The 26790-nt window shown below is 44.7% G+C and overlaps 1 pseudogene; it reads left to right on the top strand.

The window, feature by feature from the left end:
- Positions 1–777: 777 nt before the first annotated feature.
- Positions 778–26790, top strand: part of LOC138749326 (cytochrome P450 2D15-like) — a 77795-nt pseudogene continuing 51782 nt past the window's right edge.

Below are 26790 nucleotides of genomic sequence, written 5' to 3' on the forward strand. Positions count from 1 at the left end.
AACAACACCTCAGATTTCAAATTTATTGTCAGAGTACATACATGACATGGAACCCTAAGATTCTTTACTCCTGTGGGCACGGCAGAATTACCATTAATTGGTAGTGCAAAAAGAAGTCACGCAGTGTACCCATGTAAACAAATAAAGATTTGTAAACAGATGACGAATGCAAACAAACTGACTGTGCAATAAAGAGACAAAGAAAATAAAGTACACAAGTCAAAGTCTTTAAATGGGTCCCTGATTGAGTGTGGTTGAGGAGTCTGATGGTGGAGGGGGAGCAGCTGTTCCTGAACCTGGTGGTGTGAGTCTTGTGGCACCGAGACCTCTTCCCTGATGGCAGCAGTGAGAACAGAGCATGTGCTTGCTGGGTGGTGTGGATCCTTGATGATTGCTGCTGCTCTCCCAAGGCAGTGTTCGCTGTTGATGTACTAAAAAGTGGGAAGGATTTTGTCTGTGACGTCCCGGACTGTGACCACTGCCTTTTGAAGGGTCTTACGCTCAGGGTTATTGGTGTCCCCATACCAGATCGTGATGCAACCGACTGGAACCTTCCAAATGGGTGGCTTTAACCACGACTTCTCTGCCTTTGTTAACCCCCCACTACTTCTCCAGTCACCTTTCCTCACAGAGCCAAAATCAGTTCTCACCTCTCCTTTTATCATATTAAATTACCACCTTTTGTTAGCCTGGAACCCTCCTCTCCCCCTCTTCCTCCCCCCAGCCTATTCGGAGCTTTCCTGTTCTCTGCTTATTCCTTGAATGAGGGCTCAGGTAACGTCGCTTTGCCTCCTGCTGATTCTGCCACACCGGCTGACTTCCCCCAGCATTTCTGTGTGTTTTTCTCATAAATGAAGGAAATAAGTTATTCAGAAAACAATATCAGACCCTTCCACCTTCCCTGGCCCCAGACTATGGATAGACACGCCAATGACCCCCGACCCCGGTCAGACCCACCCCGCCACGCGAACCCGGACCACGGTCAGATCCACTCCCGCCCCCGCGACCCCAGTCCACGGCTAGATCCAACTCCGCCCCCGCGACCCCAGACCACGGTCAGACCCACCCCCGCGACCTTCAGACCACGAACTTTGCAGAAAAGAAGCGCAGCGCTAATCGATGTCAACAATCCACAACTAATTGGTGCCGGGCCATGGAAGAGCGAGACTCCACCGACCCTGCTCATTGATCTGGGGAACATACAGCTCCCGCTACTCGGCTGCGACAGCTTCGTGGTGCTGGCCATCTTCTGCACCATCTTTGCCCTGGTCTTTGACATGATGAAGAAATGGAAGTGGGAGAACTACCCTCCCGGGCCCCAGGGGTTTCCTTTCGTCGGGAACCTCCTCCAAGTGGATCTGAGAAACCCCCACCTCTCCTTCGCAAAGATAAAGGCAGCAAGGGGGGAGAGACCGGGAGGGGCGAAGAGACCGTGACGAGAGGGGTGAGAGACCGTGAAGGAACGAGGGAGAGACCGGGAGGAGAGGGGGACGGGACACCGTGACGGGAGGTAGGCAGCCCACTCTGGACCCACCTCTACCCTATGAATGCCCTTTAACACCTGAACGCCCCACCTGCTCTGTTATCCTTTGCAGACCCCTTTCCCACTCTGTGCCCTGTCCCCTTTGTTGTCTGGGCTGCCGAGCCTCTCCACTCCCATCTTCCTTCTTGAAGGAGACGCTGCAGGAACTCAGTGGTTCAAGTTATTGTCACCTTATACAGTGATCCCGGTTCTTCCACGAGCAGTGCAGCAAGTCAACTCTAACCTGCAAGTGGTACCATTACAGAGTGTCGTGTGTCAATGAAAAGGCCACGTCGTCCACAGCGGTGACAGCAAGTGAACTTGTCATGTTTATTCAGGAGCCTGGAGGCTGTGGGGGAGAAACTGTCTCTCAACTTGTTGGTGCGTGATTTCCCTCTTGAATCTTCCCCCAATGAAGTGGGGTGTGTCCTTCAGTATGTTGACTGCCTTTCCTTGGCAGTGAGAGGTACCGGTGGGATCGCCCGCAGGGAGGGATTTGCATGAGGTTTCGAGCTGCATTTGCTGCCCAGTGTAGCTTTGGTGTAGTTTTGGTCACCGAACTACAGGAACCATATCATTAAGATGAAAAGAGTGCAGAGAAAATTTACTAGGATGTTGTCCGGACTTCAGGAACTGAGTTACAGGGAAAGATCAAACAGGTTAGGACTTCATTCCCTGGAAGAATGAGGGGAGATTTGATAAAGTTATTTAAAATTATGAGGTGAATAGATTTTTTCCATTGAGGGTAGATGAGATACAAACCAGAGGACATGGGTTAAGGGTGAAAGGGGAAAAGTTGATGGGATCATTAGGGGGAACTTCTTCACAAAGTGTGGGAGTGTGGAACCAGAGTCCAAATGAAGTGGTAAATGTGACTCAATTTTAACCTTTAAGACAAATTTGGACAGGTTCATGGATGGGAGAGATATGGAGGGCTACGGACTGGGTGCAGGTCAGTGGGACGGAAAAGAGATGTTTCTGCCCGGACGAGATGGGCCAAGGTGGTCTGTTCTGGGCAGCAATTGTTCTATGGTTCCTCGATCTTTGCCACAGCTCCCATAACACGGTGGGATGTCTCCAGCAAGAATGCTTTCTTCAGTGGACGTTGCCGAGGGACAGCGAGGGCAAACTGAACTTCAGTCGTCTTCAAAGAAAGTAAAGGCATTAGGCTCTTCCTTGGTTCGTCAAGGTCAGCTCAGTGGAAATATTCATACCCAAGATTCTGAAGCAATCGACTGTCAGCTCCATGGACATGGACAGAGGTGTGGGCTGAGAATTTACATTTGCTAGAAACTAGGTATTGATAAGCTGCGGTTTTATGTTTGGTAAAATATGCTACAGTAAGCGTACTAGCTTAGCGATACTTTGTTTATGCGAGCAACTAACTATTGGATATTCAAAGATGGTCTTTTATGATTGGTGTAACATTATACAGTATGCTACGGATCAGGATAAAGGAGAATGTATTGTAGCTCTTCGGGGGGGACTTTTTTCACCGACTCTTGAATGGCATTTCAGCAGTAGCGGTGAATGAAAGTAACCCAATCTGCAGATTAAAGAATGATCCTGCAGTTGAAGCGAGTCATTTCGGGCGAGCTCCCTGCAAAGCCGGAATCCACATTGGAAGTCTACAAGCAGAAGCTTGGTCTTGGAGACATGAGAGAGGGATTGTTGTCTGCACACCATGCCAGAAGATTCTCGGCTTCCATCCTGTATTCCGTCTGGTCAAGATTTGGGATTCGACTGATCATTTAAGGTGTTGCCAGTGAATGTAAAGATGCCGTTGGAATGGTATTTAGCTGTAAATTTCCGAAGCAGTATCGCACATGAAGAGGTAGCATACTGGCACTGTCTAGAGCAGGGGTGTCAAACTCAAATTCACGGAGGGCCAAAATTAAAAACTTGGACTAAGTCGATGGCCGAACTAAATATTTATTGAAAATTTTCAACAACATCTGCATGTTTTATCTTCTTTCAACATATGTAATGTTAAACTTTTTCTTATTAAAATAAATGTTTAATAATAGTTTTGGATAAACTCTTTCCAGAAGCATTAACAAATGAGAAATAAAATATTCAATAAATAATATTTCTCTATAGAGGATTTGTCAAATGTTACTAGTGTGCTGTCGAATAGTAAAATCTGAGGGCTATTGAGAATGTGGGAGAATAACATGATTCCTGAAACAATAAAATGGGTGACTGACTGTGGGCATGAACTCTAGCAGGGTTATTTGCCATGCCCTTTTTCCATTGGTACAGATATCCTTTGATTTATACACTTTTCAAGTTTTATGCCTAATGAGCTTGCATCCAGGTGCAGGACCATTTTTAACCAGGAATATATTTATCACTGTGACATGAAACGATTGGAAGATCGTTTTATCCTGAGATTAAAGGTCATAATACTTACTCAGGCCTGTGTGCGGGAGGGTGGGGTTTGCGGGCGATCGGGTTGGACAAAGACAGTGTGGGGGCATTGGCTCTCGCTGCAGGGCGGCATCTCGGCGGATCAGCGGCCCCGTCACCGTGAGTCGCGGGTCGGCCTGTAGCAGGGAGGGGGAGTGGGCAACGGTCCTGGTGAGGTCAGGCCCGAGGCCTCTGGTTCCGGGTGCAGGGAAGCGGCCTTGACTTCCCATGACACCGGCCAGGCCCCAAAACCAGAGTCCACTGTGAGACCCTGCAACGTAAACAGAGGAGGTGGGGGCAATTAGCGGGCTGACGCCAATGCATTCTGGAATTTATAGTATTAGCTGTGCATGCGCTATACTGGCGCGGCGGCCAGCGGGCCACCTCTAATACATTTTTGAAATGATCTTGCGGGCCAAATATAATTGTTTTGGCCCGCGAGCCAGAGTTTGACATGTGTGGTCTAGAGTGTCTATGTTTCGTGCCGAGATCCTGCATCAACACTGAATGTGGGAAGGAATCAGAGAGAGAGCGAGTATAAAGAAGTGGGGCGAGGGAGGGGCCACCGGGTGTTTAATTGTCTGAGGGTTGGCTATGGACAAACGGAACCAGGAGGGAAGGGAAAGGTGGAGTGGAGGCAGAAGCAGGTGACGAACAGATGACAGGAGGAGTTGACTCCTGATGGGGGGGCGGGGAGTGATCTGGTGGGGCTAAGGTGCAAAGAGTCGGTGGATGGAACTGGGAGGGAGGAGTTTTGTGATGATGGGAGGTGTGGGGAGGGGGAGATAGACAATGAAAAGAGGTGGATTGGAAGGAGAGGGATATGGAAGGTAGGAATGACCTGACACTGGAAAAGGAACTTTGAATGTTCTTCTCTCTCCCCCTCCCACCCCACCTTTTCCTTTTCCATAGCCCCACACACACACACTTCCAGCCACCCATCTCCTGTTTTCATCCCCCTTCTGCTTCCAAGACCAGACCGTCATGGTTAGCCTCGTCATTAGTGGGACATTATTACGGTGCCAGCGACAGGTTGGAATCCGCTTCTGTCTGCGAGGATTTGACGCTCCACTGTGACCGCACGAGCTCCCTCCGGAGGCTCCGGTTTCCTCCCATTTTCTAAAGATGTCCAGGGTTATGAGGTTAATGGGGGTATTTGGGCGGAGTGTGATTGTGGGCGGAAGGACCTGTTACTGAGCTGTATCTTTTAAACCCCATTAAACCTGTTCCCACACATTTCACTCACTGGATTCCCTTCCCCAACTGGCTCCTGGTTTGCTGACTGCCTGGTGCATTGTATGGAGGAGCATGACCTGTTGAGTTTCTTCTGCACCTTGCAGTACTGCCTCCATCTCTCTGTCCCTCCTTTCCTTGGTTTGTCAGCCGCCCATTAATGTTCTGCCAAATTCCACCCTCCCTCCCCACAACGTGGCTCTTTCTGTCAGTCATCGTCCATCCCTCCACACCCCCATGAACCCAGATCACAATTTCTAAAGAGGATCACAGCCGTAGCCCCTTTCAAGCTCACCCCTGGGTGGCCCTCCTGGACCTGGGTGCAATTACTGGGGCAAAGGCGTTGGAAGAACCTTTCAAACCGCAGGGGGAATCGACCTATTAAATCGCCAACCCGGCAATTTAAGGAGGATCCCGCCCCCGTGATGATTCACTGAAAGTTCCGACAGATGTTCGGATGCTGGCCGCCCAGTGACGCTCGCACGCACGCAAGCGCTGACGTCACCAGAAACCGGGTCAGCCAGTTTCCTCTTCAAATTACCTGTGGACGTGACCAAGATAAGTTGAACTGGGTTCCCCGACGACCTCTGAAGTAGATCAGGGATCCCGTTGGATGCCGATGGGGTTGACTGGGTCAGATCCTTTCTATCTTCCACATAACTGGGGCCCTAACCAGGGAAATTTCCCGTTTTACACGGCAGTCAGAAAGGGCCTTCATTGATCCGCTTCCTGCCATGATCTCATCTACATACAACCGCGCCCGTGTTAAAACAATGCCTCAGTACAGAAGGATATCTATCGGCAATAATTAACATTCTGCCTTACTTTTCCCATCTCCACTTATGTTCCAGCTGCAAAGCCAACCTTTTGCCGCACAACAGACTCGCTGCTCTTCCACCGCTTCATAAGTGTGTGAGTCGGGCTGAGAATTCACCTCATTACATTCAGAGGTAAAGGGGCCGGGAGTCAAATTCCAAGGAGCTCAGTTGCCAACAGGCGCAGGGATCAGACGAAACAAATGTAATAATAATAATAACATGACAATTACAGCACGGAAACAGGCCATTAGGCCCTTCTAGTCCGCACCGAACCAAACACCCCTGCGGGTCTGACTGGGGACTTTGTGTCCCGGTTTGATGCTGTAACTTGGTGGGGTCGGATTGTGAGTGGCAGTAGTGGCCTGCTGTTTCTTCCCCGATCCCCCCTCCCCACCCCCACTACAAGCTGTGGAAGAAGTATGGTGAAATGGTGAGTTTGGAGTTCGGATGGACAAATGTGGTGGTTCTCAGCGGCTACAACACCCTGAAAGAGGCGCTGGTGAAGAAGTCAGAAGATTTTGCGGACCGGCCGGACTTACCAGTGTATCGAAAATCACTTGAGCGGATTGGGGAAGGTGAGTGAGAACCTGGCCCAGTCTCAGTCCTGGGCACTGGTCTCGACAAGTGGCCAAGGTAATGGCAGGACAGATGAGAGAGGAAGAGGGGGACGAGGTTGATAGGTCGGTGAGAGACCACTACATGGAGAGGATGGGTGAAGGACTTTGAGTGGGCACCATCCAACTGGATGGCATTAAAATAAATCTGGCTTCCCCTCCACCCCCCCACCCCCTTCTTCCCCCATCATCCCTCATTGAAACAAAGCACTACTGCATAATTCAGGCACCTCAGCCTTCGATGTTGTAATGACCTGAGGACTAAACAGTTCCTACTCTGTAACCGTCTATTTTTCCTATCTTTTAAATGCCCCTAATGTTTCAGCCTCCACCATCATCCCCGGAAGGCATTCCAGGCACGCACAACTTACCCCTGATATCTCCTCTAACTTTGTACATATGTCCTCTGCTGTTTCCCATGTCTGCCCTGCACAACTGGTGCTGGCTGGCCATTCTGTCTATGCCTCTCATAATCTTGTAGACCTCTATCAAGTCTCTTCTCATCCTTCTCCACTGCAAAGAGAAAAGTCTCAGCTCTGCTAACCTTGCCTTATAAAACTTTTTTTCCAATCCAGGAAACATCCGGGTAAATCTCCTCTGCAACCTGTCTATAGCTTCCACATCCTTCCTATAATGAGGTGACCAGAACTGAACACAATACTCTAATTGTGGTCTTACCAGAGATTTGTAGAGTTGCAACATGACCAAAACTCAGTCCCCCTATTAATGAATCCAGCATTCCATAGACCTACTTAAGTATCCTATCAACCTGTGTGGTGACTTTGAAGGATGTTGGATTTGAACCCCAAGGTCCCTCTGTCCATCCACACTCTGAGGTAACTGACCATTAACCCTGTACTCAGCTTTCTGGATTGTCCTTCAAAAATGCATCACCTTCAAGCAAGCGTGGCATCAGATCACCGCTTCATCAGAACATCAGCCTGGAATTGGCCAGTATTCCCATCTTCCCACTGTATGGGAGGTCACCTGGGACTTGCTGATGTGGTCTACGACAGCGCTGGTACCCTTCTTCGCTCTCCAGAGCACGTCCATCAGGCCACGAGCATTCGAGATCACTGAAGTCCTCATCCATGAGCAAGAGTTGGATATCCTTGGGCAGCGATTCCAGAAGGACCTGATCGAGGAAAGGTTAAGCTTGCGGCCTTCAGTCAAAGCGAGCATTTCACTCACAAGGGTGGACGGTTCCCTGTACCCCAATATGTCCATGTGTGGCAATCCTTAATCCTATATGTCAAGCCTTCTCATGCCCCCTTTGAGGTCTCCAAAGTTCTTAAGCTCCTTCCTGGGAACCATATACATCTCCTAAGGCCTTCCTATTTCCTTATCCTGTCTCTAATGTATGTTTCTGTCTCCCACTTGACCAGTTGCCTCACCTGTTTTGTCAGCCACGTTTCCCTTTTCCTACCATCTTTTCCTTGTTCCATTGAGACAAACCTATCCTGAGCCCAGGATGTGGTCCCAAACATTTTTCCACATTACTTCTGTGCTTTCACCCTTAAACATCTGTTTCCAATTTACTCTCACTAGATCCTGCCTCTCGTAATTAGCCCTCCCCCAGTTAAGCGCTTTCCCATTTGGTCTGTTTTTATCCTTCTCCATAGCTATGCTGAAGCTAAGGGAGTTGTGGTAATTCTCACCAAAATGCTCCCCTCCGTGAGGTCCACCACCTGATCAGGTTCATTATCCAAAACTCGATCAAGTACGGCCTCTCCTCTTGTCGGTCAGTCCACATACAGTACACACCTGACCAACTCGGCCCCCCTCTATCCCTCTTGCAGGCATGAGGTGCCAGTCAATATTAGGGGGGTTGGAATCGCCCATAGCTACAACCCTGTATTTCCTGCACCATTCCAAAATCTGCCTGCTTATCTGCTCCTCGGTTTTCCAGGGGCTATTTGGGGGCCTATAGACGATTCCCAGCACATTGATAGTTCCCTTCCTATTTCTGACTTCCACCCACTGATTCAGTGGACCCTCCTTCTGCAGAGTCCTCCCTTCTATATACATGATACTATATCTGACCAGTAATGCTAGTTCCCCCATTTAACATGCACTAGAATTTCTCGGTTTAACTCCCTGAATTCCCCAGCAATGACATACTTCTCGGTAGTGAATCCAGAACACTTTCCCACATCGTCTCCACTCCAAGATCCATTGGGTTTCTCTGCCTTTCTTCGTTCATACAGCTCGACTTCAAGTAGCTATTACAGTTACAGTTACAGGGGGTCATTCCCCTCTCAAGGGGCCTTGTTGACCTGCTCACCTGAAACTGCAGGTTTCAGCAACTAACAGAGAAGATGGGAACAGCTGATGCCAGAATCTCGGACCCATCCATTGTCAAGGTGAGGTCAAACACAGACGTGAGGAACACCAGATCATATTAGTCACGGGCCGTGTAAAACCCTAAGGCAAGAAACATGAATTGTCTAATTTCTGGTAACTCCCAGCCTGGTCCAACCGTTTCCATCTGACCTTTACCCTCAATGGACCATGATGCTGCCGCAAGACAATGAATTTTATGACTTGTTCGTGACGATCAATTCTCATTCTTACCTGTTCCCATCTCCTAACACATAAACCTATTCCAGAATTTTGTTTACACACTTACGACAACCCTCTCTTTTTTTATACTTTATTTAAAATAAAACCACTTAGCAAACGTATCCCAATTTTTCAATCTTAATCCAAATACATGGTATTTTATAAAAAGAAAAAAAGAGGAAAGAAATGCAAAAGAAAGAAAAACCTCCTATAAATCCCCCAACCCCCACAAACTGAAAACAGAACAAGGAGAAACCGAAGAGGGCCAGTAAAACCCCAACAGGAGCCCCTCGTGTTCCAACACTTTCTTTTTTTTTAAACTTTATTTAAAATTTTATGACATGAATAAAATAAAAATTACATTTAAAGTTATAATAAAAAATAAAATAATAAAAATTAGAATACTACATCATTAAAATACACAAATTAACCCCTCCAAAAATTATAACACAACATTAATCGTCTAATTTAAAATTCGTCTAACCCTCCCCCCCAAAATAAAGAGTGAAGAATTAATTAACAATGTTGTAAATAAAATAGAAAATAACCCACTTACAAAAAAAAGGATAAAACTTAACAACAAAAAAAATATATCAATACTAAAATAATACCCTTAAACATATATTTAAATCAAACATAATACATGTATTTAACAAATGAAACTAAGTTCAAATATTAAAATCATATATCAACCACATATCTGTGATACAAAAAATCATAATTAATAATACATAAATACAGATTTTCCATTAATACCAAGTTTCCTTTATAATTCATCGAGATAACAAAAACATCCCTTAGAAAAACAATCAGATAAACTTTTTATTCCCTTCCCCTCCCCTTATATAAAAAAAAGAAAAAAAAAGAAAAAAGTTCAAACTCTTATAAAATTCTCCATGTTCTTCATTTATAACATCTTCAAAATTCTCTATCGAAATTAACTTAATTTTATTAAACTCTTCTCCCTCAATGTATTTGTACTTGATTTTCTTCCCTTTCTTCTTATCACCTTTCCCCTCATCTTCCTCTTCATCTAATTCAACATCCTCAATTTTTGACTTATTATCTTCTGTGACATCATCCTCTTAAAAAAGAGAGAAAAAAGAGAAAAAAAAAACCCAAAAAAGAGAAAAAAAAGGAGAGAAAAAAACCTCCTAATTCCCTCTCAATTACAATCAGAAAACAAAAAGTTTAAAAAAAATTATTTATTTTAAAAAAATAATTAAAAAAAACTTTCACTTCTTAACCCAAAAATTAAAAAGAAAAAAAAACAGGTCGGAGGTCACGACTACCTCCTCCTGTTTAAACCACCCAAAGCGGTAACTCCCCCAAAATATTGGGTGTGAGATAACGCAATGGTAGCTGATGACTTCTGGAAACTAGTGCCCACACAGTTCCCTCTCCCAACTCCCATTTCATTAAACTATCATCATTATTTAAACTCTTCTCAAAAAAAAAAGATAAAAGATTTATTTTTTTAAATCAATGTTACCATTGCTTCCATTTCTTTTAAAAAACTGGATCCCACCTTACATCTCTACTCTCTTTGGAGACCTTGAAGGACTACATCGTTCCTGAAACTGCATGATTGGTAGAGACTGAGCAAAGTCCATAACCTCTTTAGGATTGTCAAAGAACTTTGGCTAATTTCCATCCTAAAAAATCTTCAGTACCGCAGAATACCTGAATGTTCCCTTATGTCTTTTTTTCCACAACCGTTCTTTCACAGAATTAAATTCGCGTCGTTGAAACATAGTTTCTTGACTCAAATCTTGATAGAAGAAAACAGGATTATTCTGAACCATCAAAGGAGATCTATTTTGCTGGGCATTTCTAATAGCCGTACGTAAAATTGTCTCTCTGTCACAATAGTTTAAACAACGGATCAAAACAGATCTTGGATTCTGTCCTGAAAAAGATTTTCTTCTTAAAACTCTATAAGCATGTTCCAGTATTAAACCTTCAGGGAATTTATCCTGTCCTAACACTCGTGGAATCCATTCAGTAAAAAATTTTCTTGGATCTGGTTCTTCTATGCCTTCTGGCAAACCAACAATTTTCACGTTGTTCCGTCTAGATTGATTCTCCAAATAATCAACCTTTTTTGCTAAATTTTTATTTTGGATCTGCAATGTTTCAATTATTCTATTTTCATCTTGCAGTTGATCCTGTACATCGACTAAACCTTGATCACACATTTCAAATCTTTCAATGGTTTCAATGGCTTCTGCCATCGCATTAATCTTGGAAATAAACGGGTTCACAAAATTAGCTAAGTGACTCAATACAGAATACATCTTATTTTCAAGATCCTTAACAAACATTTCAACAGAAGTAGATTCAGGCATAATGGGGTCTTGCTGTTCCTTAGAGACCACGGGATCTTCTGCCTCTTCCCTTAATTTAGTATCTTTTCTAGCATCTTTTCTAGCAGTTTGACTTTGTATAAAAATCCCTCTCAAAGTCCCTCCAGCAATGCCAGGAGACTAAAGATCAGGATTATCTTTAAGACAAATCTCTTTAATCATCTTCACTGAATCGATGTCTGGAAAAACTGTTATAATTGAAGATGCATTTTGCAGCGCCACCACTGTAGCAGTTGAATGACAGCTCCTTAACTCTCCAGCTGGTGGCGCCCCAGCTGATTCAACTGTCAAAGTCTCAGTAACAGTACTCACAGTGGCCGTTGTGTGAAATACTGGCACCCGTCCAGCCCTTTGTTCTGAAAGCTGCTGAATGCAACCTTCAGAGAGCCTTACCAGTATAAAACGGAGTTTCAATGCCGAATTCTGTACGTCTTCTTCTGGATCCATTCTACGCTGAGTCCTGGCTTCTTGTAAACAACATATTTCAAAAAATGTGTAATCTTTATCTCGTAAATTATCAGTAATTTTCTCAAGTGGAATCCAAGTCTGAACTGCTGCAGGCCATCTCTCCATTCCCAGATCAGTGTCTGACCTCCAAGTGATAGCAACACATTTTTTAGCTATTGCCAAGCCAATTTCAACAAATTTTACTTGATACGTATTCAGTGTTAATTTTTTTAAATATTTATTTAAAATTTTATGACATGAATAAAATAAAAATTACATTTAAAGAAATAATAAAAAATAAGATAATAAAAATTAGAATACTACATAATTAAAATATACAAATTAACCCCCCCCCAATAATTATAACACAACATTAATCATCTAATTTAAAATTAGTCCAACCTTCCCCCCCAAAATAAAGAGTGAAGAATTAATTAACAATATTGTAAATAAAATAGAAAGAACCCCCCACTAACAAAAAAAAGGATAAAACTTAACAACAACAAAAATTACTAACAAAAGAAAATATCAATACTAAAATAATACCCTTAAACATATATTTAAATCAAACATAATACATGTATTTAACAAATGAAACTAAGTTCAAATATTAAAATCATATATCAACCACATATCTGTGATACAAAAAATCATAATTAATAATACATAAATACAGATTTTCCATTAATACCAAGTTTCCTTTATAATTCATCGAGATAACAAAAACATCCCTTAGAAAAACAATCAGATAAACTTTTTATTCCCTTCCCCTCCCCTTATATAAAAAAAAGAAAAAAAAGAAAAAAGTTCAAACTCTTATAAAATTCTCCATGTTCTTCATTTATAACATCTACAAAATTCTCTATCGAAATTAACTTAATTTTATTAAACTCTTCTCCCTCAATGTATTTGTACGTAATTTTCTTCTTTTTCTTCTTATCACCTTTCCCCTCATCTTCCTCTTCATCTAATTAAACATCCTCAATTTTTGACTTCTTATCTTCTGTGACATCATCCTCTTAAAAAAGAAAGAAAAAAAGAGAAAAAAAACCCAAAAAAAGGAGAGAAAAAAACCTCCTAATTCCCTCTCAATTACAATCAGAAAACAAAAAGAGTTTAAAAAAAATATTTATTTAAAAAAAAATAATAAAAAAAACCCTTCACTTCTTAACCCAAAAATTAAAAAGAAAAAAAAACAGGTCGGAGGTCACAACTACCTCCTCCTGTTTAAACCGCCCAAAGCGGTAACTCCCCTAAAATATTGGGTGTGAGATAACTCACAGGTAGCTGATGACTTCTGGAAACTAGTGCCCACCCAGTTCCCTCTCCCAACTCCCATTTCATTAAACTATCATCATTATTTAAACTATTTAAACTCTTCTCAAAAAAAAAGATAAAAGATTTATTTTTTTAAATCAACGTTACCACTTCGGTCACCATTACTTCCATTTCTTTTAAAAAACTGGATCCCACCTTACATCTCTACTCTCTTTGGAGACCTTGAAGGACTACATCGTTCCTGAAACTGCATGATTGGTAGAGACTGAGCAAAGTCCATAACCTCTTTAGGATTGTCAAAGAACTTCGGCTAATTTCCATCCTAAAAAATCTTCAGTACCGCAGAATACCTGAATGTTCCCTTATGTCTTTTTTTCCACAACCGTTCTTTCACAGAATTAAATTCGCGTCTGTAATGGAGGATTAAAACCATGTACCCAGATGCTTTTTGCTTATGTGGAACTGACGACACTGGGTCCACACGCAGGTCACCTTACTTTCAGAACTAGCAGATGTAATTAAACTCAGCCATGGGGACTTATCTGAAGATACACTTTGAAATGGAATTCCACTGTGAGGCCCAGGGAAAGCAGTTGTCAAATGCAACACTCTGAAATTGACGAATTGGTCACAACCTGTCTTGCTCGAGAAGTTTTAATAAGTCTTTATATCTACGAGATAAACCAGGAAATTATAACATCCTGGTTCCATAATAATTAATCTTCTAAATTGTAGAATGTAATGTTCAGTTTTGATTTTGACTGACAAATATTAGAAGGAGTAGGCGCATGATTAATTGTTTTTGGGGTATATAAGCCTGTGGTCCTGCTGCTGAAGTTTAGATTCTCCGAGGGGTGGGAACACCCCTTGTCAAGAAGGAAGAACAGCCAGAGTCCAAGCAACGTCCCGGTCGGGGGAGGTGGAGAAGCTGCTACCAGCGCCCTGACAACCTACTACAAGTGTGCAGTCGTTGCCTCGCTTCGGCAGTTGGGACCAGTCCAAGCGTTGATAAGTATAGTTGGGAAGGGCTTGCATATTGTAGTGTGAAATCAGCTTTTGAATTAGTAATAAACATTTGTATAAACTGAACTGCTCTCGGTGTGTGTGTCTATTTTCTTTCGGTAGCTCAAACACTGTGACCAATCTAAAATGAACAAAATGAGAGGTATAAGTTTACCCAAGACAATTGGCGCAGCGAGCAGGGTTGGTCTCAAGATGTTTCGCCGAAAGAAAGAGGTGAGCCCTGAGCAGTTCTTGATTCCTGGATGGACTTCCAAAGACGATGGGTTTGGCATGTTGGCCAATACCCTGTCTTTGTTGGGACCACCCATTAGTTGGGATGAGAAGTTAGACTCATCAAGTGCACCTCTGGGAGAGCGGGTTGCCACTCTCCTTCGAGAAAGTAAATTTCCTGATAAAAAGGGAACGCTGACGAATGGTTTTTGGTTGCTGGCCACAGCATTACGCCACTCCGTTCAGCGTGAAGCAGAATTAATTCAAAGAGAAGTAGAATCTCAGTGCAAAAGAAAGCAATTAGAGGAGGAGCTAGAAGTCCTGCGACAATGCTGTTCCATGATGAGCGAGATTGTTCGCACCAGTCAGGACAGAGCCAAAGAATGGGAAGATAAGCATGTCCAAATGATTTGCCGTAATATTAAACTCCGGCAGCAGCTCTGTGCAGATAAGGAAAGGCATGGAGTAGAACCCGATCCATATCGTATTCATGCCATGATAAGGAATGGTAACGATCCTGATGTAATTGAGGATTGGGATGGGAATATCTGGAATGACAATGGTAATAATGCAGATACTCCTCAGCATGTGTCTAACATACTACCCTCTCCATCTGCTGTTCACGCCCGCCCTATAAGGCAGCAGATTTCCCAAACAGACAGAAGGGGGGATGATGTAAGGGTAGAGATGGAAGGGATAGATACCCCGGTTTCCCATGTGGACCCAGGGGAAAATACCCAAACCCCTGCTTATGCTCTATGGCCTACTCCCTCTGTTGGATGGCCTCCACCTCCTCCCCTAGACTGGGTGGAGGACCCTGTGAGTCAAAGTGGGAACAGGGGTCGGAAGGAGTCAATGATCCGTGATTTCTCTGTAAAAGAGCTGGCTGCCATTGGAGATCGATTTAGGCAAAAAGCAGGGGAACATCATCCCCAGCTGCTGAGTCCTCCTGGCCCAGCTGTGCTTTCTGCTCCCACTGCTGCTTCTATCGAGCTGGCTTCTCCTGCTCCAGTTACTCATGATGAGGTAAAACAATGGGTTAAACAGGCTCTTAAAGATAACAATAGCATGTGGTCCTGGAAGCCCCCGAACCCTTCTGAAGCCTCAAGGTGTGGGCAGGATTCCCGTGTCTACTCCATCGAGACACGGCGCACACACGGGGATCCGCGGCCCTACATACCGTTTACAATCCACTGGGGTGGGGGTAATGATCGCCAATACTTGGCTTTGGTCGACACCGGTGCAGAGCACTCGGTGATTCCTGGCAATCCCGACCTCTGGACTGGACCAGCCTTTCAAATAGAGGGGTTGGGAGGAGCGGTCACCCTGGCAAAGGAAATAAAAGTCTGTGCCATGGTGGGTGATAGCCCTTCCCCTGTCTGGTTACATGCCCTGGTGGCTGCTACTGACGAGTGTATCCTGGGTATTAATATGTTGGCCGGTATGGCCCTTAATACTAGCCAAGGGGGATTTGAATTTGGAATTCGAACTATTACAAAAAAACTAGTAGTGGGTCAGGTTAAGTGGGATCCTGTGATGGTGCCAGCCCCCATGAAACCAGTGTGCATTCCACAATATCGTCTCCCTGGGGGGCAGGAAGAGATTACTGCCACCATCGATGCTCTGCAAGAAGAAGGGGTAGTGAGGCCCGCAACGTCGCCCTTTAATAGCCCTGTTTGGCCGGTCCAGAAGCCAGATGGCTCCTGGAGAATGACAGTTGATTATCGTTTTTTCAACAAACATACCCCACCACTTGCTTCAGAAGTTCCGGACATTGTCACCCTTATTGAAAACATTGCTACTGGGAACTCAGGAACCCCGATCTCGCTAACGCCTTCTTCAGTATTCTTATAGCTGAGGATTCACAGGATCAGTTCGCCTTTACCTGGAAGGGGCGCCAGTATACCTTCATCCACCTTCCAGTATCGCCTTCCCTCTCAATTCACCATTATATTGATGATGTGGCCTCCTGGAGCCTCTGGCAGAAACAAGAGGGTCGCCGAGTCCCACTGGGATTCTGGTCACGTACCATGTCCGAGGCTGCCACTCGTTATTCTGTTTTTGAACAACAGTTAGTAGCCTGTTACTGGGCCCTGCTAGAGACTGAAAGAATGACAGGTGATGCAGATATTCAATTGCGACCTGCACTTCCTATAATGAATTGGGTCCTGGCTAATGATGCTAATCTAAAGATCGGGCGGGCTCAGCAGTCTTCTATTGTTAAATGGAAGTGGTATATTCAGAGTCATGCGACCAGAGGGCCTGAAGGGGTGGGCCACGTACACGAACAGGTGGCTTACCATCCCAGGTCAGGAACTCACTTATCGGAGGAGGGGGATGGTGGCTCCAGTCAGTATGCTGAGTTGAAGGCAGTCACTTTACCACTAGATCCCCATGATCACCCTCTTCGCCTGTTTACTGATTCCTGGGCTTTGGCTAATGGACTTGTGGTATGGATGCCTGATTTGCAAAAGAACAACTGGATGATACTTGACCGCCCAGTATGGGGCAAAGAGTTGTGGCAGCTGTTGTGGGATGCTTCCCACCATCGTGAGATAACCATTTATCACGTTGATGCCCATACCAATATGGCGATTAACATGGCTCAACATAATGCAGTAGCAGATCAGCTTGCCACTATCAGCTGTGCTGATACCGTCCCCCTGGCTCGATGGGCACATGAACAGAGTGGTCATTTGGGGGAGAAGGGATCAGCTATGTGGTCCCGTACACATGCTTTATCCGTCCATCAGGATGATGTCCGCATGGTCGTACGTACATGCCCAGAATGTCAGCTTGTGAAGTTCCATACCATTCCACCTGGTCCACATGGCCGAATAAAACGGGGTGCTCACTCAGCTGCGGTCTGGCAAATTGATTACATAGGCCCCATGCTAGACTGTATGGGTAAATATTACATCCTAGTAATGGTTGACACCTTTTCGGGCCTGGTTTTTACTTTTCCCACCAAGATGGCTGACCAAGCTAGCACTATCCAAGGACTAAACCATTTGATTTATCGTTATGATGTTCCAGAGGAGATTCACTCTGATAATGGCTTGCACTTCTCCAGGAAAGCAATCTGTGATTGGGTAAATGACAACGGTATTTTATGGATCCACCATATTCCTTATTACCCGCAGGCTGCCGGGTTAGTTGAACAAATGAACGGCTTACTGAAGGAACAAATTCGTTTGGAAACATCACTGGGGACCCAGAAGGGATGGTGCCATGTGCTGCAGCAGGCAGTCGACAATTTGAATCATCGCCCTTTAAAAGGAGGTACACCTTTCCACCGACTTCTTCACGCTCCTGAATTACAGCCTATTCCAGAGGAATAACAGTCATTGCCCCCCATCCCCGAACTAGAGAATGTTGGACAAAAGGTATGGGTGGCACCACCAGGTAGTGGCCCTCCTGTAAAAGGGGAAATAGTGACACCTGCCCAGGGTAACACTCACTGGGTAGCTATTGAGGGACAGGATGATTTAGTCTGTTTAAACACTGAACGCTTATGGTATCATGAGTGACATGTGTCAGGCTTCTTTGTTCCAGGTTCTCCATTTTACACTCCTGGTGATCTGGCTTAACAGCTGCTTTGATGCCAGCAATTGGATTTGTAATGTCGAGGACGTTCCAAGGGAGTTACCCGTGGGAAACACGGTCCGATGCATTACACCAAGGAAGTCCTCGGTCACCAGCCTCAAGTGCAGCTTATATAAATATGTTATTGTTCAGCATGTTTCAAAATCTGTTCGTGAGCTCCAGTACCTGGGTATTGTGGCCAACAAGGATAATTTGAGCCTTGGTTGGAATCCTTTCTCATGGCTAACTGCTACATTTGGGGGGGTGGGCCACACTATCCTCCGTTGGTTGCTCGCGTCATTGCTTATCTTTGTAATTGTTGTTTTGATTTCTCTTTTTTCGCTCCCTCTGTACTCAAATACTGGTTAGGCCTCGCAAATGACAGATTGTGACCAAGGGGTGGGATGTAATGGAGGATTAAAACCATGTACCCAGATGCTTTTTGCTTATGTGGAACTGACGACACTGGGTCCACACGCAGGTCACCTTACTTTCAGAACTAGCAGATGTAATTAAACTCAGCCATGGGGACTTATCTGAAGATACACTTTGAAATGGAATTCCACTGTGAGGCCCAGGGAAAGCAGTTGTCAAATGCAACACTCTGAAATTGACGAATTGGTCACAACCTGTCTTGCTCGAGAAGTTTTAATAAGTCTTTATATCTACGAGATAAACCAGGAAATTATAACATCCTGGTTCCATAATAATTAATCTTCTAAATTGTAGAATGTAATGTTCAGTTTTGATTTTGACTGACAAATATTAGAAGGAGTAGGCGCATGATTAATTGTTTTTGGGGTATATAAGCCTGTGGTCCTGCTGCTGAAGTTTAGATTCTCCGAGGGGTGGGAACACCCCTTGTCAAGAAGGAAGAACAGCCAGAGTCCAAGCAACGTCCCGGTCGGGGGAGGTGGAGAAGCTGCTACCAGCGCCCTGACAACCTACTACATGTGTGCAGTCGTTGCCTCGCTTCGGCAGTTGGGACCAGTCCAAGCGTTGATAAGTATAGTTGGGAAGGGCTTGCATATTGTAGTGTGAAATCAGCTTTTGAATTAGTAATAAACATTTGTATAAACTGAACTGCTCTCGGTGTGTGTGTCTATTTTCTTTCGGTAGCTCAAACACTGTGACCAATCTAAAATGAACAAAATGAGAGGTATAAGTTTACCCAAGACAGCGTCGTTGAAACATAGTTTCTTGACTCAAATCTTGATAGAAGAAAACAGGATTATTCTGAACCATCAAAGGAGATCTATTTTGCTGGGCATTTCTAATAGCCGTACGTAAAATTGTCTCTCTGTCACAATAGTTTAAACAACGGATCAAAACAGATCTTAGATTCTGTCCTGAAAAAGAATTTCTTCTTAAAACTCTATAAGCACGTTCCAGTATTAAACTTTCAGGGAATTTATCCTGTCCTAACACTCGTGGAATCCATTCAGTAAAAAATTTTCTTGGATCTGGTCCTTCTATGCCTTCTGGCAAACCAACAATTTTCACGTTGTTCCGTCTAGATTGATTCTCCAAATGATCAACCTTTTTTGCTAAATTTTTATTTTGGATCTGCAATGTTTCAATTATTCCATTTTCATCTTGCAGTTGATCCTGTGCATCGACTAAACCTTGATCACACATTTCAAATCTTTCAATGGTTTCAAGCTTAAAAGCTTCATTAATGACTTCCGCCATCGCATTAATCTTGGAAATAAACAGGTTCACAAAATTAGCTAAGTGACTCGATACAGAATATATCTTATCTTCAAGATCCTTAACAGACATTTCAACAGAAGTAGATTCAGGCATAATGGGGTCTTGCTGTTCCTTAGAGACCACGGGATCTTCTGTCCCTTCCTTTAATTTAGTATCTTTTCTAGCAGTTTGACTTCGTATAAAAATCCCTCTCAAAGTCCCCCCAGCCATGCCAGGAGACTGAAGATCAGGGTTATCTTTAAGCCAAATCTCTTTAATCATCTTCTCTGAATCGATGTCTGGAAAAACCGTTGTAATTGAAGATGCATTTTGCAGCGCCACCACTATAGCAGTCGAATGACAACTCTTTAACTCTCCAGCTGGTGGCGCCCCAGCTGATTCAACTGTCAAAGCCTCAGCAACAACACCTGCAGTGGCCACCATGCGAAACACTGGCACCCGTCCAGCCCCTTCTTCTGAAAGTTGTTGAATGTGACCTTCAGAGAGCTTCACTGGCTTAAAACGAAGCTTCAATGCCAAACTCTGCATGTCCTCCTCTGGATCCATTCTACGTTAAGTCCTGGCTTCTTGTAAACAAGTAGGCTCAGACAATTTCGCAAAATGTAGTTTTTTAACAGTCTGTTGATATTTTCTTTTACCTCTTTTTTTGCATATAAACCATTAGGCACTAATCCAACACCTCTTATTATTTATAAACTTTTAAAAGATCTTTAACAGGCACTTAAAGACAAAACAATAAATCAGAGTCAGGAGAGGTCTGGAAGGCACGTCTGTTCCCTACGCCTTCTTGCCACGCCCCCCCTATTCAGTTTTAATTTAGATTTAATCCCTCTAACATCTCCCAGTAAAAATAACATTGGATCCATTGAGAATCTATGTGGTGATATGGTTGTGTACTGGCTGGCCCGCCCTCCTTGTGACATCCTGTCCTTGACTCCTCCCTGGTCTTCTCCATGTGACCCAGGCCATAAAGGTCGAGCCCTCTCTCCCTCTCCTCATTTTCCCTAGCCTGGAACCTAGGCCAGCATTCTCTTGTATCGTTCCCCTCAGTCTTTTTCTCCATAATTATTGGGGTACCAAGAATTTATTCTGCAGGATTTTGAAGGTCTCCATCAATAGAGAAGTTGCTGCGCCCCGAACGGCTTGAGGTAGACCCCCAAGTCCCTGGTGCATCGGTACTCTTTGAACAGTAAGTGAACTACTTTAATAATTTCCTTGACGCCGATGCTGAGCTGGTCAACCCTGACGAAAAGAAGTTGAGGATCCCACAGGCCGTCGGCCAGAGAGCCTTCCTGGCCATCCAAGGCAGCGTGACCTACATTGAAGTGATGACTGAGCTGCGGGTGCTGTGCAAGCCAAAAGTAAACGAGGTCTATTCCCGTTACCTGCTGGCGTCCAAAAAGAACAGCCTGATGAATCCGCTGAATAGTTCGTCCGATCCTTGGTCAAACTGGGAAAAGACTGTCTGGGTAACCCCACAGCCACAATATCGTTGACCCAGTGCTTGGAAGATTTGATCCGTGACACTTGCATCTCGGGATTGAGATCAGATTATATTTGACAATGAATCCTTGAGGAAGACACTCTCCACCTTAAAAGGGTTATCAATTTGAACAGGATATTGGACTTGACCCAGCGCCAGTCGGTGTCGATCATGGGAAGAAGCGGGGCTCCCATGTACGTTCCACCATGAGGGTCATCAGCCTGGAACTCAGCATCGGGAGTTACTTACCTGACTGCAGCTGCAATAACGCCATCTGCATCATTGAGATGCAACTTCTGCGGGCAGGCTAGGCACATGAGATGCCTCTTCCCTGCAAGGGGAGCCACGCGCTCAGGCTGCGAGAAGGAGGGCCATTAACAAAAGGTCTGCAGGTCCCGACCCAAGACCGGGAGCAGCGTGGCGTGTGTGCCAGATGAGCTTCCGATGTTGAGCGTGTGCGCGGTGAGTTAAGGCGCCATCTTATCTGCTACTGCTCCCAATCTCTACACCATGTCCTACAGCACCGATGACGTCACATCTGCCTGCCACGACTCCACTTCCTCCTTCTCCAATGAGTGCTGCGTGGCAAAATTAGGTCATTATCTTGGGTGGATCTCCCCATTGACAATGACGACATAGAAATGCATGTCCTGGCATCGGTGAAGCTGAACCAAGCCAGCCCTCACCCGATCTCCAACTCCATGATGCAGATTGAGGTGAATGGGCATAAGATGAACTTCCTTTTTGGTTGCAGCAGTACAGAAAGGTTTGTTCACCCCGATGTGGTCCACAGACTCTCCCTTCCTGTCAGGCCGATGACAAGATCAGTATCGATTGCAGTGAAGGACCAACAGACTTGTATCTGGGGGTATTGCGTAGCGTCTCTGATGGTTGTGGGGGAGGGGCGAATGTTACCATGATTTTGTTTGTTGATTATGCCCCAGCTCTGTGCACTGATCCTCCAGGGCCTCGACTTTCTGAGTCAGTTCAGGAGCATGTCGATGGCATTCGGAGGCCCCCATCCACCGCTGACCATCCATAACCCCCAGCTCTTGGACTCCTATCTCCAACCAAGGACCCAGTCTCGGCATCAACCTGTGGTCTCACCACCTTACGCGTGGCCCCTCTGTCACTGTTCACCAACCTCATTCCCGCACTGCAAACCGATCACCACCAAGATTAGGTGCTATAACTTTGGAAAATATGCAGTACATTCAGGCTGAGGTTCAATGATTCCTGGCAGAGGCAATCATAGCACCTAGCACCAGTCCCTGGAGGGTGCACCTCCTCATGGCAGAGGGTTGGGCAAGCCTCGGATGGTAATTGACTACAGTCAAACCATTAACTGCTTCACCAGGTTGGACACATATCCGCTACCCTGGATAGCCAACTTTGTCAATAAAGTCACGCAATACAGAGTTTATCAACCATTGACTAAGTCGGCTTACCATCAACTTCCCGTTTGTCCGAATGATCGAACACAGGATTCGAGGCCGACGGAAAACAATTCCACTTCCCGCGGGTACCTTTTGGTGTTACTGACATTGTCTCTGCTTTTCAGAGGGTAATGGACTGGATGGTGGAAGAGCAAAAGCTGATGTCAACATTCCTGTATCGCGACAATGTCACCATCTGCAGGCATGACCAGCAGGATCACGACGCTAATCTCGCCAAGTTCTTGTGTACGGCCAAGTCCCTCAACTTGACGTATAATAAGGACAAGTGAGTGTTCAATACAGATCGCCTGGCCCTTCTTGGATGCATGGTGGCACATGGTGTCATTGCCCAGGACCCTGACCGCATGCACCCCCTCATGGAGCTCCCTGACCTAAACACCCTGAAGGCACAAAAGAGGTGCCTGGGGCTCTTTTCCTATTACGCATAATGGGTGCCCAACTATACAATAAGGCCCACCCTTAATTAAATCCACTACTTTCCCATTATCGGTGGAAGCCCAGGCTGAATTTCATCCGATCCGAGGAGACAGCGCAAAGACCATGATCCATGCCATGGATGAATCCGTCCCCTTCCAGGTGGAGAGCAATGCCTCCGACTTCGCATTGGCTGCCACACTGAACCAGGCAGGCAGACAAGTAGCATATTTTTCCCACACCCTTCAGGGTCCCGAACTCCAGCACTCCTCTGTCGAGAAGGAGGCACAAGCAATCGTTGAGACGATGCGTCACTGGTGGAACTACCTGGCCAGTGAAAGGTTTACCCTACTGACTGACCAGAGGGCAGTGGCCTTCATCTTCAGAGCTAAACAGTGGGATAAGATCAAAAACGACAAGATTCTCAGGTGGAGGATTGAGTTGTTCACCTTATGATATCTTGTATCGGCCAGGTAAACTCAATGACCCTGTGGATACACAATCTCAAGGGATGTGCGCCAGCATGCATCTCGACCGTCTCCAGACACTGCATGATAATCTGTGCCATCCCAGAGTCATGAGGCTGTACCACTTCGTTAAGACTCAAAACCTCCCGTACTCCATAGAGGATGTCCGGTCTAAGACCAGACAATGCCAGATCTGCGCCGAGAGTAAGCCGCAATTCTTCTAGCCAGAGAAGGCACACCTCATTATGGTCACACGCCCCTTCGAAAGACTCAGTATCAATTTCAAGCGACCCCTCCCAACCTCAAATAGGATTGCCTACTTTCTCACTGTGGTAGACAAGTTCTCCATGTTCCCCTTTGCTATCCCTTCCTGGATATGACGTTGACGATTGTTATTAATGCATTGCGCAGCATCTTAACCCTGTTCAGGTACCCTGACAATATTTATAGTGACCGGGAGACCTCTTTCATGAGTGAGCAGCTGTGACAGTACTTCCTGGCCAGAGGCATAGCCACCTGCAAGCTATAACCCCAGGGGTAATGGCCAGATGGAAAGGGAGAATGGCATAGTCTGGAAGGCGGTGTTCCTGGACCTCAGGTCAAAAAACATGCCAGTGTGGTTTGTCTCCGTAATTATTGGGGCAACTGGTAGCGCCCAACTATCTAACTCCATTTATTCATTCTAATGAATTACCCATTTTAAGCCAAACATGTTGAATTGTGGAACGGCCAAGTCGAGTGGAAAAAAGTACCAACTTCTTATCCACATCTAAAACATAAATCTGAATAAATATTATGTATTATGTATTAAATATTATGTTCATATTATGTAACTTTTGTGGTGTTAATAATGACTGATGAATAAAATTATTCTGAATTAACTGATATCTCACATTTATTGCACTTTTCATACTCTCTCGTATTGCACTCATACCATCTACGTTCATCTATTTGCTTATGTAAATCTACCACCCATTTATCAACGCCCTCTTTTCGTGCCTTCTTTTGTAATCTCTCAGATACATTTCTTTACATCCCTATTACTTAATAATAATTCTACTTCTGTCTCTACAAGAAATACTAAATCTTGACCAGAAATTTCACAAAAACTTGATAACAAAATATTGTATTTTCCAATATCTTAAACTTTTCCTTCATTCCACTAAAAGTAATACATTTCCCAGCTTCAAAACAATCTTTAATTTTCTTAAGATCACAATTTTTGCCAAATTTAAAGAAAATTATTTTCCATAGAAAATCAAATGTCTATTTGGAAATAACAGTGTCCTTCCAGACAGACAACCCTATTCTTGAAGCCACTTGAATTGTGGGTAATGATTTCTCTTCCTGGCATTCAGTGCAATGAAACGGAAGTAGAATCGCCAATTCACAGCATTTAGGACCCGGCAGGTTGCTCTCTGAGACCATTTCCACACACACATTCCATGTCCCCATGACACTGAAATTCAGCTGCTTGCTTAATCCTGTCTTATGGAGCAGAAGATTTTGGGAGTGTTTCAGTGCTCCATAATGGTTACAATTTTGTACAACTTTCTGGGGCTCCAGTGGAAGGACTGGCTGGAAATAAAGGTGAATGAAACCCCTTCCCCCCATGTATCGTGTTTGCAAAGTATGGCGACTGGTGGAGAGAGCAGAGAAAATTTGCGCACCTGACTCTGAGTAAATTTGGACTCGGAAAGAAAGCAAATCATGGAAGAGGCTGGCTTTTTAAACCAAGCCTTTGAAGGTGAACAAGGTGAGTCGATGCAGAGGAAGCCACTGCCTTGTACCAGATTTGGCCAACAGTAGGCAGTTTCATTCTTGGTAAAACCAGTGGGCAACACAAGGGAAATGTAGGGAAATGTAGATGAGTCGCTGCCCATACTACATCCTTTAGAGGGACACTTGAAGAAGGTTCTTCAGTTTCAGGGAGGGTGGTTTCAGTTCAAACCATCTCCAATTTTCAGCCTTTATTCTATTGGAGGAAGGGCTTTGGACCCAGAGATATCAGGTGGAGGAAAGATGTATGAAAGAGCTTTGACAATATTCAGTCTTTCCCTTTGACGCAGCAGAGATGAAGTTCTCTGCCAGCTGTTTCTGATGGGGGAAGCAGCAAACATTTACATTGAAATAGTTCCAACTTGTTTGGTCGGAGTGTACAGAGACCAGGCCTGCTGCACATGTTAACCGAGATACACTGGGACATGTGATCATAGAACTTGAGAATGTCCAAAACATGACCTGTGGAGCCTGCTCCACCACTCAACAATATTATGACGGCGAGAGCAACGATCTTGCAGCGCCGGTGACCCGGGTTGATCCGGTGCAGTCTGTGTGGGTCCTCCTGGGCGCTCCAGTTTCGTTCCATCCTTTAAAATGGACAGGGGGTTGTAGTTGATTCGTGTATATGGGGGGCTCAGGCTTGTGGACCTGAAGGGCCTGTTACTGTGCTGTCTGTCTAAATTTGAAATTGTGAGGAGACCTGGATGAAGGAGCAACATTGTGAAGTTTGCGCAGGCCTGGATTGAAATAGTTGCAATTGCAAAAGGCTAGATTTGGGTCAGCTGATCAATCTCTCACCACAGACCATTTCTTCTCAGTTTCAATATTTATTATTTCCACAGCTGTTACTTGCAAAAAATAGAATTCCTTATCATTTATTCAGGTCACCCTTTTGATCCACATTTCCTTTTAACGTGTGGGACTTCGAACATGATCTGTTCAATCATCTTTGGAGAATGTTTTGAATATCATGATAAAAAGTTCCTTGGATATTTGCAAATATTTGAAGAATGTTTTGTCCAGGAAGGTGGATTTTGGGGTCAGGTAAGGCAGATGACCTGAAATTGTAGAATCGCATATTGATGGTTGGACGATGCCTGGATCCAAGTCAGGGTTTTATTCCTCAAGTATATTTACGTTCAAATTTATGGTCACATTATTGCCTGGTACCATCTTCACCAGGCCAGCAAATTAACTCTCACGTGCAGACAACAGTACGAAGTAAGAGAAAGAGCACAGTTACAGAGAACAGTGTAACAGTGAGAGATCTGTGCAGAGCAGGGGCACCAAGAGGTTCATTTTCAACATAGGCCTCCTGCACTAATATCATGAATGCATGAGGCGACATAGGTGTGATGGCCAATCTTTTCAATCCTCCCTCTCTAACTCTTGACATTTCCTGTAACT

The sequence above is a fragment of the Narcine bancroftii genome, chromosome 14 (assembly GCF_036971445.1).
Source record: "Narcine bancroftii isolate sNarBan1 chromosome 14, sNarBan1.hap1, whole genome shotgun sequence".
In the NCBI taxonomy this organism is placed as follows: domain Eukaryota; kingdom Metazoa; phylum Chordata; class Chondrichthyes; order Torpediniformes; family Narcinidae; genus Narcine; species Narcine bancroftii.